This window comes from Bufo gargarizans, chromosome 1 (assembly GCF_014858855.1).
Source record: "Bufo gargarizans isolate SCDJY-AF-19 chromosome 1, ASM1485885v1, whole genome shotgun sequence".
Lineage (NCBI taxonomy): Eukaryota > Metazoa > Chordata > Amphibia > Anura > Bufonidae > Bufo > Bufo gargarizans.
In genome coordinates, this window is record NC_058080.1 from 441,853,325 (window position 1) to 441,870,063 (window position 16,739).

General features: G+C 38.7%; 1 non-coding gene across 1 annotated transcript; it reads right to left on the reverse strand.

Moving 5' to 3' along the window:
• Window positions 1–266: 266 nt before the first annotated feature.
• Window positions 267–338, reverse strand: TRNAH-GUG. The gene has a single exon. It is a non-coding gene; the product is annotated as a tRNA-His (tRNA).
• Between the last annotated feature and the right edge of the window lie 16,401 nt (window positions 339–16,739).

Sequence of the window (16,739 nt, forward strand, 5' to 3'; positions counted from 1 at the left end):
ATCCCATTCGAATGTATAGCATGCTATAGAATAATAATAACTATGTAATGCAATCAGTTAAGTAAAAAATATAACTTTTTTTTGTCGCTTGTAAGAAAAGGCTGTAATTTGTGTTAGTAAAGCTTTAATATACAATAATAGAGCAGAGGAATACAGTTTACATTCAAGTAAATGCTTTAATGCACCAGCCTGCTTATTTAAGATGTGTAGCAGAAAATCTGTGAATAAAAACATGTCCCTTTTGCCGTGTCAGGAGAATTAACTCCTGCCGTGACTCGGATTCGAACCGAGGTTGCTGCGGCCACAACGCAGAGTACTAACCACTATACGATCACGGCAAGCCACCAGGGAACTCTGCCAATGTGTCGGCAGAAAAAGCTGATAGACCAGACGTCACAGGACAGAGTAGGACTAGTGCACCACCTTGTGGAGTATCTGTACATTTACCATACATAGCACAGGAAAGGAAGTGTTACATTTTGCTTAAGAATAAACAATACAGAAATGGCTACCATATACGATGTACCAACCATAAATAAACCTTCCATATACAGTTATAGACTGCATTGTTATGGAGTGTTTATTACGTTACAGTTTATCAAGAATTGAAATGACGCAAATTTCACCAAACACTAATTATTTCCTAGAGCACCATGGACAGGATCTTCTTAAGGCCTCTTACACACTACCGTATGGCTATTTCAGTGTTTTGCGGTCCGTTTTTCACGGATCCGTTGTTCAGTTTTTTGGTTTCCGTTGTGTTTCCGTTCCTTTTTTCTGTATGGCATATACAGTATACAGTAATTACATAGAAAAAATTGGGCTGGGCATAACATTTTCAATAGATGGTTCTGCAAAAACTGAACAGATATGGAAGACATACGGATGTATTTCCGTATGTGTTCCTTTTTTTTGCAGACCCGTTGACTTGAATGGAGCCACAGAACGTGATTTGCGGGCAATAATAGGACTTGTTCAATCTTTCAAAGGAACGGAAAAACGGAAATACGGAAAGGGAATGCATATGAAGTACATTCCGTTATTTTTGCGGAACCATTGAAATAAATGGTTCCGTATACGGACCGTATATGGACCGTATACGGAACGCAAAAAAAACGGCCCGCAAAATGGAAAAAAAAGTAGTAGTGTGAAAGAGGCCTAACCCTTAGATGATATATTGTGACAATGATGAGGATGGGTACATTATTTATGATGGCCGCTGTACAGGTGAGAATTGTCTGTGCTCATGCTTCCATATAAAGGCCAAATGACTGGAAACGTACATTTTGCTCTGCACAGCTGTTTTTTGACATATATAGTAATTCAGACTAGCTTAACTGTAGCTTGAGCTACTATAATCTTCCACCTGCCTATGCTCATCATGACTTCTTGCATGTCTTATAGACAACTTGATGCAAGGTTAACCCCTTCCCTCCCTGTGCTATAATAGGTAGTACTTGCAAGCCTGATGGTGCAGGCTTAGGGAATGCCATGCCATGCATTTTATTTTATGCAATTATTAAAGCCAAAACCAGGAGTGGGTTGAAAAAATAGAAGCTGTTTCTGCCCTTCATACTTTCTCTCCTGTTATGATCCACACCTGATTTTAACTTAAAAAACTTCAGCAAAAAGCCTGCATGTGTCGCAGCACCCTAAGGCATCGTTTACATTTCCGTGTCCGTTTGATGTCCATGAAAAAATCAGTCTGTTCAGCTCAAAATTAATCTCCAGAGCATCTTTGGATTAGTGGTCAGTTGAAAAACAAACCAAACACGGATGTGTCACTAATTTTTCACTGACCTATAGACTTTAATGGGTGTGTTTGGGCTGCATCATGGACATGCAGCACGCATGTCTCCAAGATTTTTTCACTGACCCAAGGTCAGTAAAACCAATACTGATGTGTAAACACAAAAAAATCATGGGGTACTTGTACCGTCCGAAAAAATGAGGCCTAAGGAACTGTATTATACAGCTGTCACCCTGCTCTCACAGCCAGGATAAGGCTACGACCACATGGCATGGTCAGGCTGTAATTGCCATACAAACCATACCCTTGGAGTTAACGCAGATCCACATAAAGGGGATGTGTCACTTCAGCAAGTGGCATTTATTATGTAGAGCCAATTACTAATGTATTGTGATTACCTATATTGCTTCCTGCACTGTCTGAATTAATTTTTCCATCACATTATACACTGCTTGTTTCCATGGTTATAACCACCCTGCAATCCATCAGCAGTGGCCGTGCTTGCACACTATAGGAAAAAGTGCCCGCCTCTCTGGTGGCTGGGACCGTGGGAGCTCACATAGGCTGGTGCTATTTTCTATTGTGTGCGAGCACAACCAGCACTGATGGATTGCAGGGTGGTTATAACCATGGAAACGAGCAGTGTATAATGTGATGGAAAAATGAATCCAGCCAGCAAAGGAAGCAATATGGACAATTACAATACATTATTAAGTGGCTTGTATTAACTTTCTCCACATGATGAATGCCAAGTGACATTGGCAATGAGTAAGCATCATTCACGTCAGTGTTCCATGTACGTGTGCTGTACGTGTTCGTCACAGACAGCACACATACCCATTAATTTGAATGTGTGTAATCTGTGTTTTAGCACGGTCCGTGGATCCGTGGTTTTAGTATTGAAGCATTCTCTATTTTGTTTGTGTTCACGGATCCATTACTCCCATTATAGTCTATGGGTCCGTGAAAACCATGGATGCAACACGGATGAGTTGAAAATTATTTTTTATTATTTTTTGCAACACAGAGATGTTTGAAAATGATTGTTCAGCTGCACAGTGTCCGTGAAACACAGACGACACACGGACAACAAAAATGGACACACGAATCACACATGGATCCTTCATGGACATCTTCACTGAGGCATCACTGACCACCTTTTTACGGATTTGAGCACGGACGTGTGAAGCGGCTTTAGATGTAGCGGTAAATCGGGTGACATTATCACGTTTCTGGGCTAGATGTAGCGGTAAATTCGGGTGACATTATCACGTTTCTGGGCTCAGTAGCAGAGCACAGGTGTTGAGGATCATTTCTTAGCCTGTCCTTGGCCTGTACACTCTCCTACTCAGAAGGCACGATAACATCACTGCATTGCACCTACTGGGGAGAGGCAGATGTACTCCATTCATCAGTGGAATGGGACAAGGAGAGTATTAATGTTTTTTATTTTATTCACACCGTAGGGGATTCACTAATGTAAAGGGGCACTAAGGGGGCAGTTATACTATGAGGGGTGACTGTATGGGGGTACTAAGAGGTGATTCTACTGTGTGGGGCACTAAGAGGGCATAATTACTATGTGGGAGCACCAAGGGGCCATAACTTGAGGGGTAACTAAGGGGGCATAACTACTCAGTGGAGGCACTAAGGGGAAATACCTACTGTGTGGGGACACTAAGGGGGCATAACTACTGTGTGGGACAATAATGGCATTCTTCTGTGTCAGGGTACTGAAGTATCATAACTAGTATGTGGGGGGACTAAGGGAAATTCTACTGTATTTTGGGCATTAAGGGGGTATTTAACTGTGTTTGTGCACTAAGGGGGCATAACCACTGTGTGGGGGAACTATCGAAGCACAACTAATGTGAAGGAGGCAGAAAGGGCTTAACTACTGTGTGAGGGCGCTAATGGGTCATAACTACTGTCTGAGGGCACAAAGGGAGCATTACTACTGTGTGGGGGCACTAAGGGGGCATAACTATTGAGTGGGTGGGGGGTTGTATGGGGAGAATGAGTGGTCTTGACTAGCTGTCAGAGGGGGGATGTGGGATTTTGACCAGGGGTAATGGGGGGCTGTTCAAAATTTGCTTTGGGGTCCTGCCTTTTCTAGTTATGCCCCTTTTGTGAGGCAGTGATTATTACAGATAATATACTGTATATGCGGTATATATAAATAAATATAAATCCTTAAAAGTATGAATTACTTACATGATTATAAAATTCTGTTAAAGGAAACTATCATGTTTCATACTATTCTTGTGAATTTACAGAGGTAAAAAGGCATAATATCATATAAAATTTATCAAATCCTTCCAAGTGAAAACCATAATTAATAAATGGTGCACAGGTGATATTAATAAACATGATAAAAAATGAATTGTATACCTAGATGACATGAATGGAACTACTGACCACCACGAGGATCTCGATGTTGAGTATATGATACTGCGCAAACTAAGCATGTCATTTTCATTTCCGGATATCTCCGTGGAACGCACACGTGGTGGCTAACTTAAGTCATCGCAGTGCGCATGCACTATGCAAATCACGTGCGCACCACAGAAAAAGGATCATGTGATCCTCAAGTCTGATCATGTGATAATCGGCTCATCGTCATTATCGATCTAACGGCCTATCTGTATTGTTTTTGTATTTTCCTGCCCATACGAGGTCCGTATAAAGAAATATACAAATCCAGATCAATTACATATTTTTTCCTGGGGAGCATATTCAAGTACATAGAAAAAATTCAAAGTTACATAAAGTTACTGGGCAACACGTTACTGGGCAACACCAGTCGGTCAGCATCCATGAAAAGACACTGGTCGGCTGGTGCTCATCCCCAAACAAAAGTGCTTTAGGAGTAAATAAAGAATGAAGTCACATGGAAACTGGGTCATCAACTATTAGTCACACTAGTTAGTTTGGCCTCAAGGTGTCTGAGGGCAGTAATGGCTGTCAGCTGTCAGTTCCCTCACAGTAGACAATCCATGCTCAGCCACACTCTAATTTCCCTCATGATTACCTGTATGAAAATAACTCCAATGAATATAAAAAATATATAAATAAATAAATAAGGGAATAGATAACATAGCATTGTGCCCCAGATCATGGGACCCCAGTACTAACCTATATTCTTTTCCCATTCCTGCTGTGCCATAAATCCGCTATTGCCCCAGGCCTAAACCACAATTATGTATTATGATGCTAGTAATAGTAAATACGTCCCCTTTGGGCTAAGGAAATTACACCCAAAAAAGATTTTTAAAAAAATCAAAATGCCCAATGTTCATGTTGATCCAAACTTCAACTATCTATTCATGTAGAGAGTATCCTCATATGTACTGGATGTCCATCCACGTCATCTGTTTGTTTTTTCTTTCTTTATTATTCATAACATGTTTCTGCAAGAGATTGCAAAAAAAACAATTGAAAAGTTGTAACCCCACATATTTTCAAGATGATTGTACCAAATAGGTCAAAATCTATTGCAGAAGAGTCCCCTGATCTATCCCCTTTTTTATATACAAATCCAAGGTTTGAAGTCTATATTTAGACCATTTGGCTTCAACATATTTAATCTCATAATCCATTCTATTTCACGCTTCTTTAAAGCTAAAGTTCTATTTCCACCTCCCGAGAGATGGGAATATGATCAATGAGCATGAATCTAATGTCTTTTTCGTCATGACCAAATTCCGCAAAGTGTTTAGAAACAGGTAAATCCATGCGGTTTTTATGGTGTACCTGTGCTGGTTAAATCGCGTTTTGAAATCTAATGTGGTTTCGCCCACATTTAATAATTGGCATGGACACCAAAGGACAGAGTCACAAGTTAGAAAAAAGTTTATTTTATATTCTTGTTTGTTCATTGGATGTATAAACTTTGATCCCTTGCTTATATTTGCAATTAATACAGTTGAGACACGGGTAACATCCCATCTTTGGACTTTTAAGAAATCTTTGTCCTGTTTTTTTGTTGTGGCCCTACATCCGCACGCACAAGTTCATCCTTTTAGATTGGTCTGCCGTCTGTATGACATCAAGGGTAAAGTTTTTAAATTCTTCCACCTTATCTAAACTAGATTTTAAAATACACCAATGTTTGGTAAAGATGTTTTTCACATCTTGACTATTTTGTGTATAAGTAGTTGTTAATGGTATTCTTTTTTTCCTACCACTAGGGTCTAAACTAGATGTCAGTAACTCGTCCCTATTGTACTAATTCGTCTTATTTATATGTGTGTCCACGAGAGCCCTAGGGTATCCCATTTCTTCAAAGGATGCCTTCATTTTATTTAGTGTTTGTTTTAGTTCACTTGGGTCACTTACTATCCGTTTTGCTCTAAAACATTGGCTAAATGGTAAAGATTTCATCATTGGTCTGGAGTGTGCACTATTGAAATGTAATAATGTGTTTTTTTTCCGTTGGTTTCACATACACATTAGTTTTTATCCTGTCATTACTAAGGGTAATGTTAGTGTCAAGAAATTGAATTGTCTCTCTGGAAATCTGCATCGCAAATTTAATGTCATCATCTATAGAGCTCAAGAAGGAGAGAAATGAGGACAATTCTTCAGATCCTATCTAAATTAGGAAGATGTCATCTATGTATCTCTACCACCTCAGCACCTGGCTGAGGTGGTGGGACACATAGATGTACATCTCCTCAAGGAAAGCAACAGTCAAATTGGCATAAGTCTGTGCCACATTTGACCCCCATTGCCATTCCCCGTAACTGTAAAAAGAAGTCATCACCAAATAAAAAATAATTATTTGTGAGAACCGCATGTAGTAAACATAGAAAGAAATCCTGACATTCTGAAGTGTAGTCCAAGTTGGAAAGGTAATGTTTAACTGCTTTTAAGCCTAGGTCATGTTTGATCGATACATAGACTCACTATGTCTAAGGATACCAATATAGCACCCATAGGTATATTTACATTTTTAATTCTTGACAAAAAATCTGAAGTATCCTTAATATAAGATATCGCCGTGGTAACAAAGCCACGTAATATTTTATCCAGAAAGATTGAAATGTTACTAAACAAAGAATCCCTGGCCGAGACAATAGGTCTCCCATGCGGATTCATAAGATCTTTGTTAGTCTTGGGCAACAAATATAGCATAGGAGTCCTTTGGCATGACATAGTTAAAAATTCCCTGAGTCTCTCATCGATCAAACCTCCCCGCATACCATCATCAAGTAACACTTTAATGTATTTTTCCATCTCCCATTTTGGATCATGGGTCAATTTTTTGTACACTTGTGTGTCATCAAGTTGTTTTCTTGCCTCATCAATGTATTTCTTAGTATCCATGACCACGACCGCACCACCCTTATCCGCAGGTTTGATGGTGAGGTCATGGTCATCTGTCAATTGTGTAAGTGCTGTCCCCTCCATTTTGGTTATATTAGGATATTTTATGTTCCCAGTATCACTTACTTTCAGAATATTAATGTCCCTTAAGATTGCTTCCTGAAACAAATCAATGGCTGCAAAAGTCATAGGAGGTGTAAAATCACTTTTTAGAAACAAATCAAAGTCACACAATTGTAATTCTGTCTTTTTTGTAGAGTCTGGTTCATTATCTTGTGATGTAAACCATGCTTTAAGCTTCAGTCTTCTAAAGAATTGGTGCAGATCTATTTTTTTATTGCAACTAATTCATTTTTTGGTTAGGACAGAAGCTTAAGCCTTTACCTAAAACATGTAATTGTTCCTCAGATAGTATGTGAGATGAAATATTTATCACTGTTTGGTGTCCACATTCCTTTTATTTTGTGTCCTCTTTTTTTCTGATTCTTGCGTAGTCTGAATCTTCTCTGTCCGCCTCTTCAGGTAGGTCTTTTATAGGTGGAATTGAAGGAGCTGTTAAAAAAGTGGGAGATTGTAATTACACATTTTTTATTAGTATCACGAGTATACACCTTCTTTTGATTCTTTTTATCCGGTTTATTATTAGGGATGAGCGGCATAGTCAATATTCAAATTCACGATATTTTGCTAATTTTTGGCCTAATATTTGCAATAAATTCGCAAATTAGAGAATTCGTGATCTCCAGTCATTGTTTACTTGATTGCGAAAATCGGCAATGTAATATGTTCTTGATAAATTTGTGATAAATTAGCGATTAGAATATTCAACACTATTTGCAAATACGAATATACAGTCATGGCCGTAAATGTTGGCACACCCTGACATTTTTCAAGAAAATGATGTATTTCTCACAGAAAAGTACTGCAGTAACACATGTTTTGCTATACACATGTTTATTCCCTTTGTGTGTATTGGAACAAAACCAAAAAAGGGAGGAAAAAAAGCTAATTGGACACAATGTAACACCAAACTCCAAAAATGGGCTGGACAAAATTATTGGCACGTTTCAAAATTGTGGATAAAAAAGATTGTTTCAAGCATGTGTTGCTCCTTTCAAGTAACCTGGGGCAAGTAACAGGTGTGGGCAATATAAAAATCAAACATGAAAGCAGATAAAAAAAAGAGAAGTCCACATAGTCTTTGCATTGTGTGTCTGTGTGCGCCACACTAAGCATGGACAACAGAAAGAGGAGAAGAGAACTGTCTGAGGACTTGAGAACCAAAATTGTGGAAAAATATCAGCAATCTCAAGGTTACAAGTCCATCTCCAGACATCTAGATTTGCCTTTGTCCACAGTGCGCAACATTATCAAGAAGTTTGCAACCCATGGCACTGTAGCTAATCTCCCTGGGCGTGGACGGAAGAGAAAAATTGATGAACGGTGTCAACGCAGGATAGTCCGGATTGTGGATAAGCAGCCCCAAACAAGTTCCAAAGATATTCAAGCTGTCCTGCAGGCTCAGGGAGCATCAGTGTCAGTGGGAACTATCCATCGACATTTAAATGAAATGAAACGCTTTGGCAGGAGACCCAAGAGGACACCACTGCTGACACAGAGACATAAAAAAGCAAGACTACATTTTGCAAAAATGAACTTGAGTAAGCCAAAATCCTTCTGGGAAAACGTCTTGTGGACAGATGAGACCAATATAGAGCTTTTTGGTAAAGCACATCATGTTACTGTTTATCGAAAAATGGAAAGAGGCCTACAAAGAAAAGAACACAAGTACCTACAGTGAAATATGGTGGAGGTTTATTGATGTTTTGGGGTTGTTTTGCTGCCTCTAGCACTGGGTGCCTTGAATGTGTGTAAGGCATCATGAAATCTGAGGATTACTAATGGATTTTGGGTCGCAGTGTAGAGCCCAGTGTCAGAAAGCCTGGTTTGCGTCCGAGATCTTGGGTCTTCCAGCAGGACAATGACCCCAAACATACGTCAAAAAACACCCAGAAATGGATGGCAACAAAGCGCTGGAGAGTTCTGAAGTGGCCAGCAATGAGTCCAGATCTAAATCCCATTGAACACCTCTGGAGAGATCCTAAAATTGCTGTTGGAAAAAGGCGCCCTTCCAATAAGAGAGACCTGGAGCAGTTTGCTAAGGAAGAGTGGTCCAAAATTCCAGGGGAGAGGTGTCAGAAGCTTATTGATGGTTATAGGAAGGAACTGATTTTAGTTATTTTTTCCAAAGGGTGTGCAACCAAATATTAAGTTAAGGGTGCCAATAATTTTGTCCAGCCCATTTTTGGAGTTTGGTGTGACATTGTGTCCAATTTGCTTTTTTTCCTCCATTTTTTTGTTTTGTTCCAATACACACAAAAGGAATAAACATGTAAATAGCAAAACATGTGTTACTGCAATACTGTTTTAAACCAGTCCAATTATACACTGAACCAGTGTTATAATCCATAGTGTCCCTTTGCCACTTATTCTGCTTTGTGTCCTGTGTTTCCTTTGCATTTAGATAAGTATGATTCAAATTCCTCTGCAGATAATAATGACTTAAACGATGTTTCAGCTGCATCTCTTTGTTTTGTGGTCTCAATTATGTCCCTTTGCAAAAATTCCATATTTAACAGTATCAGGTCAGACGAAAATTTGTTGATAATTCATATTTCATTGAACTCATTGTCTTGCATATACATCGTAGGATGACAGTGGGTTTGCATACCTCTAGGGATACGGTGAGATTTATAATATTCACTTAATGTGATAAGATTTAAATCTAACCCTCTCATACTGTCTTTTGATATCTAGAATTAGTGTGACTAATGGTTGATGACCTAGTTACCATGCGACTTGATTCTTTATACTTTATTTACTCCTAAAGCGCTTTTGTTTGGGGATGAGCACCAGCCGACCAGTGTCTTTTCATGGATGCTGACCGTACTTGAATCTGCTCCCCAGGAAAAAAAAATTAATTGATCTGAACTTGTATATTTCTTTATACGGACCTCGTATGGGCAGGAAAATACAAAAATAATACAGATAGGCCGTTAGATCGATAATGACTCTTGAGCCGGTTATCACATGACCAGACTTGAGGATCACAAGATCCTTTTCCTGTGGTGCGCACGTGATTTGAATAGTGCATGTGCACTGCAATGACTCAAATTAGCCACCACATGTGCATTCCACGGAGATATCCGGAAACGGAAATGACACAGCGTAGTTCGCGCAGTATCATATACTCAACGCTGAGATCCTCGTAGTGACCGGTGGTTGCATTCATCTAGGTATACAATTCATTTTTAATCATGTTCATTAATATCACCTGTGCACCATTTATTAATTATGGTTTTCACTTGGAAGAATTTGATTAATTTTATATGATATTATTCTTTTTTATCACTGTAAATTCACAAGAATAGTATGAAACATGATAGTTTCCATTCACAGAATTTTATAATCATGTGTGTAATTCATACTTTTAAGTATTTATATTTATTTATAAATTTTTCACAACTGTGTTAACTATGTACTTAATTGATCACCCTATTTAATACTGCTACACCCACTGTTTGTATAACTGCTTGAGAAAGGTTCCAGTGTGCGGACTGAAACGTTGCTTTGGTGAATAAAGTCACATCTTTATTTTACTTGTGAAAGTGCCGTGGATCATTCCCTTTTGTATTTCTTGGAGATTGGATCGCTCCTACAACCGCTGGCATCCAATCTACTCTATTTGCTGTGCTGCTCACAAGTTTGGACTTATATATATATACAGTATATCTGCTAGAAGTGCAAACTCTTAATAGCGTTAACAATTCAGTAACTGAGAAACACATTTACATAGTTAATTTGTGTATATAGGGCATTTATTGTGATAGATTATAATTATAGGATTGGATATTTTATAAAAATAAAAAAAAGCAAAATAAATGGAAATAAATTCATGCCAACAAACCAAAGCTGTAAACAATCCAACATGGTGAGACATAAAGGAGTACATGGTAGAAGATGATGGTCATGTTTATTAGGAATCTCATATATTTAAGTGTATGTTCTTACCTTTAGTATTCAGTAAAGATATTTTTTTAATTATAAATATTATTATACTTTTTTTTAGTTTGGAGCATAAAATATTCAAAGAGATTATTCAGTTTTGACAACAGCTTGGGCTTTAAAGGGGTATTCCAACACAAACAAGTGATCCTAAGGACTTAACATGCTGTAAAAGCAAATAACAGAACTTATACTCACTTCACCAATCAACTGCCTTCTGACAGTATCGGGGGTTCCCACTGTACTCCTCTTTCTGCTCCTATTTCGACAAGGCTACTGTCATTGCTTGTCCTCATACATGCTGCTGGATTAGAGAGTGGTCATTACCATGGAAACAAGCAGTGTATAACGTGATGAATCAAGCCAGCAAAATAAGCTATTTGGATAATAACTATGCATTAATAAGGGGATTGTATTAACTTCCTCTATATAATAAATGCCATTTGCTAAAGTGAGACAACCCCTTTAAGGCATCCTATTAGAGGGTGGAGTTGATAGGCCAACTGACCACTAATCAATTCAGAAAGAAATACTGATTAGAAAACAGCACATGATTCCTTGAGGCCAGAACATTAATTGAAGAGTGGAGGCATTCATCTACTACAGTGTTCCCCAAACAGTTCCCTTGGAGTCAGATTACTTTTTTTTTTGGCACCTTCCTTGTTGGTCCCCAGCTGTTGGCAGCTACATACACTACTCCATTACCTCTTGAGTCCTCCACCACTCCAGCACCAGTCCCTGACAGTCTATACCTAATTCCTACAATCATGTGCTGTACATCATTCACGTGACCATTGCAGCCAATCACTGGCATAATGGGAGATGCTGGTGTAACGGCGCGCCGAAGGCGCACTTGGTCTCCCATCAGCCGCAGACCTGCTGCTTAGATTCGGGAGCGAGAATCTGTGTTTGGCCTCGTTCCCAGGGCGGCTTTGCTAGCTGGGAGGCTCCCTGCTCCTAGGTCTGCCTTGAGCGCCGAGCTGATCATTTGGTGCTCCACTTGTCTGTCTGTCGGTCATGTAACGCTGGCCACGTCACATGACCCACACTCCCCACTATAAATACAGGCGGCCTGCTGGCTACAGGTTGCCTGTGATTTTCGTCCTATAGGCTGTGTACTTTATTGTTATTAAGCTACCTCTGGAATTGAACCTCGATCCGCCTCTTGACACCTCTACTGCCTGCTCCCTGTACCTTGACGCTACCTCTCGGATTTTGACCTCGGCTTGTTTACGGATTTGTCTTTGCCGTTTCCCTTGTACTGATGTGACCTCCTGGACAGACCTTGGCTAGTTGACACGCCTCACCTTCCGTTTTTGTTCTACCTCTTGTTCGCTTATTGTAACTTCTCAGTGGCTGTCCTCTTCCCTACTGTCTTTTTCTCTCTGCTTGCACTTAGTAGGTTAGGAACTGTCATCCAGTTGCACTCCGTCACCTAGGGCGGGTGGTGCAAGTAGGCAGGGACAGGAGACCGGGTGGAAGCTCAGGGGGTGCACCTCCGCTCTGTCTTGATTCCCGTGACTCTACCCGTGACAGCTGGCATGTATGACACCCTTAAAGAAGTTGTCCTCCAAAGACAATCCCTGTCCGTATGTCCTATTAAGATGGCTGCTGTTCTGACAGGCTTGAACTATCTATTCATTACATGGACAGCCATTCTATTTAATAGCAGCCATATGATATTACATTTCCCCTGCAGAGGCTGCTGCAGGGAAAATGCCTGGTGGTGTCTTCAGCAAAATCAGTAGCTTCAGATTATGAAACTTTAACTAGTTTTCCTAATATATATATATATATATATATATATATATATCCTAAGATACAAACATCAGCTTTCTTGAAGATGCTTAAAGAATACAATGATGTTCCTGGCATCTTCTCTTGTTACTGTCCACATTTCAATCTTGAGAATTTTTTAAGCATCTAAAATTGATAATCACTGAAGCAGTGGGCACCAGTTTAACATCATTTTGCTGCCATTTGTTAGAATCTGCATATATTTCCTGTTTAAAATTTTGTACCAACACCATCAAAAGAAACGCAAGACGAACCTTTCCATCCTCTTGGAGTATCAAACCACATTGTGCTCGATAAAATCCTTCAGAATAGAGTGAGAGGTTCCTCAATCCCTCATACATCCACGCTTTGTTAGACCATCAGATGTCACTGTTGGTCTACATTTGAGCTGTGAAGATTAGCCAGCAGATGTGTTTCATGCCAAATAAGTAAATACACATCATGCAGACTGCCTGATGTAAATCAATATTACTTTGTTCTTCATATGGCAGGAGGGCTTTAAAGGAGTATGCAGACTATCAGCATAGGTTCTAATAAAGTGTAAGAATAACGGCAGAGTTGTGGTTGCAATGACTAGTGGAAGGGTAATCATGCTAGCCAGCTGTCATGGAACTAGTGAGGTTGTCAGTACTACTGTACATACTGGGGAAGGTTCGACACTAAAAATAAAGGAATGATCTTCTGATGTGCACTAGTATTTCCAAAGATATATTCAATAATTTGAAGAAATCTGCTTACACTGTATTTCCAGCACGTCACCATACTTATATATACATCAGTCATTAGGATTGGCTTTGGGCAATGTACATCAGTTCTTAAGTAACATGATAGATGGATTATGACAAGCTTATACATAGCACGCACATTTTCACTATTTATACACATGACTAGGCCTTTCCATTGCCATTAAAACTGGGGAGATCACTGACCTTTTAAAAGGACAACAAAGCAATAATGTATTATATATTAAAATTGTTTTTATCAGGTCCAAATATTACAATATTCAGGTAGTTAATAAATGAATGAATGAATTGAAATAGTCCATGTTTTTTGTCATGTTTTATGTGTCTCAATAAATCTGTAAATAAGTATTTTCATTGCCTGTTCCTTATATCTGGTGAATTAACATCTCAATATATTTATTAAAATGTACCTTCAAATAGACAAAATTATCTCCTTTGGCTTCAGTTATCAGTTAGGTTCATTGCATAGCATATTGTTATTTTAGGCTCATCGTATTGTGTATTGAAATATTACTTTTTATGATTATTAGACTTAACCCTGATTTTTCCTGAAAGAATTACAGTAAAAAGATTACATAGTGAACAATGCATTTTCAAAAGTTTTGATGAAATATCAAACGGAGCAAAACTGTTTGAATCAAGGTACCAGAATCAGGCCTGATTGAAACATAAAACTGGTGACACAACTGGTATTATTTGTATAATTTTAATAAGTGAAGAACAAAATATTTATACAGTAAAATCTTTTTAAAACACCTTCTTGGGAAGACCATGCCTGATTACACCATATGCCATGTAAGTTGTTTTTTCTTGTTATCCTGGTAACTTGCCTTTTACCCACAATGGCAGTTGGTCCTTCACTTCAGCATCATTGCAAGTAGGAAAAGTCTTCCACATAAACGTCACATAAAATTTACCTTGTATCTACAGCAACTGCCGTTAAGATTTTGCTGCCAATTGATTTGGCAGATAGCAGTACTAAAACTGGAAATTAGTCGAAAATAGATTTCTAATACAGGCAAAAATCCTTTATACAAAAAGTTAATATTAGCGTTTATTTTTCCATGGTGAATTATTAGAGATTAGAAAATAAATTCATAGTATTAAATGCAGGCACCTAGAGCCGTATTCTTTGTTCTTTTTTTCATTTTTGATATTCATTTGTCAGTATTTTCTGAATTTTATATCATTGAGTAAATAGCATTAACAACTTTTCAGACCAGCGATTTAGTCAGCATGGAAAATGGTCTATTTGGTGGTAATAATGTAGAATATGCATATGCCATATAAGAAAACCCCACTTTTCCCACACACCCCTCCTTTAGCTTCAGTGATTCAAAGTGTTAATTGTTGACCTTCCATAATATTACTTATAACCCTCTGTTTGTCAGCTCAAGGTATCTTGAATGCAAATAGTTTTTCGCCACGAAAATGTAAGCTAATATTTTTCTGGCCGGACCGGTTGGGAAGCTATACAAACTTTCACATAAACACTTCAATGTTTTGGTCCTTGTAGCTGCTTCACCATCTGTGAAATGACTACTCCATCCTCCACAGATGAGAGTCTGTAGAGCAGCATCTGCAGCCTATTCACACAGTGCAGTCATTCTTGTACAGAAGCATGTTGACTAAGGCCATTTTCACACGGCCAATTTGTTGCTGTGGTGAGCAATTAATGTGCTATGGAATCAACATAAGAAAACACAAGGCATTGTGTCTATACACCACCAATCTCTGTAGTCTGGCTTAGCTCAAATGCCTGCATGTTACTTACAGCCTCATGCTCACTGCTAATTGTGAAATCACAAAAAATAAAATTGCATGTCCAAGGAGAAGCCGAGATTTGTCTACTCACATAGTCAGGTGCATTCTTTACCAAAATGCTAAACTTCCCTTATGTAAGACAAAAACATCAATGAACAGCTCCGATCCTGCAAAATGACCAGCAGCGTTCCTAGACAAAAAGGACTGCGGCCAATATAAAGGATTGTGAATTCATATGAGCAAATAGTAATGGACATTGTGTGAAAATGTGTAAAACTATTAAAGAATATGTATTTTTAAACTGGGTTACAGATAGGAGGAAATGTGGCATCTAAAAACACAGATGGCAATACTCATTGTGTCCAATTCTGCTTATATAGTATCCTAACTTTGGTTTGTATCAGCTGTCCAGAGCTGACATTATAGTAAGGGCGGCTTTTAATAATGTAAGAGTAACATCTACTGGATTATTAGTATTTTAATGCCAGCTTCTGAAGAGGGTATAACGGCTGGTAAGCAATGATGCCATTATAAAGAGGAAGCATAAAAGGTGCACACCGCAACACATGTAAAACAAAGAGACACTGCATTGCTCCCGATTAACCCCTTAACGAAGACGCCGCTTTATGCCTTAAAGACATAGCACTTTTGCCCTTTCACACATATGTTAACTTTATTTTTATTTCTCTTTTAGTATTTGAGGCCTACTAACTTTGCAGGATAAAGGTAGTAGTGTGTTTTTTATTTTATTTTAATAAGGCTTCACATATGTAAATTAATTCACTTTTAGAGAACAAAAATGCTTCGTTTGTATTTTTCAATAGAAAGATTTGTCTAGAAATGTTAAACTCCATACAGTAAATAAGTAGATTGTGGCAATTCTAATGTTTTATTACATTCATACAAGTATAATATGCTATCATAACAATCATACAAACATTTTATTATCAATTTAAATCCAAACTATTGGAACTTATTCCAAATCTTTACTTTTTATGCCAATAGCCATCCCATAAAAAATATTACCCCCTTCCCGACATATGACGTAATAGTATGTCATGGCAGCAAGTGAATTGCCGCATTTTTACATACTATTATGTTATGGTGATCGGGCGGGCACCTGAGCGGTTTCTGATCACTGAAGGGGGCCCGGCAGTCCCTGATAGCCGGGCCCCTGCTGTATCCGCCAGCATCACTGTAAAAGCCGATGCCGGAGTATTAACCCCTTCTGCGCCGCGGTCAGCACTGACCGCAGCATAGAAGGTGCATGTGGTGGGTGAGGGAGCCCATCG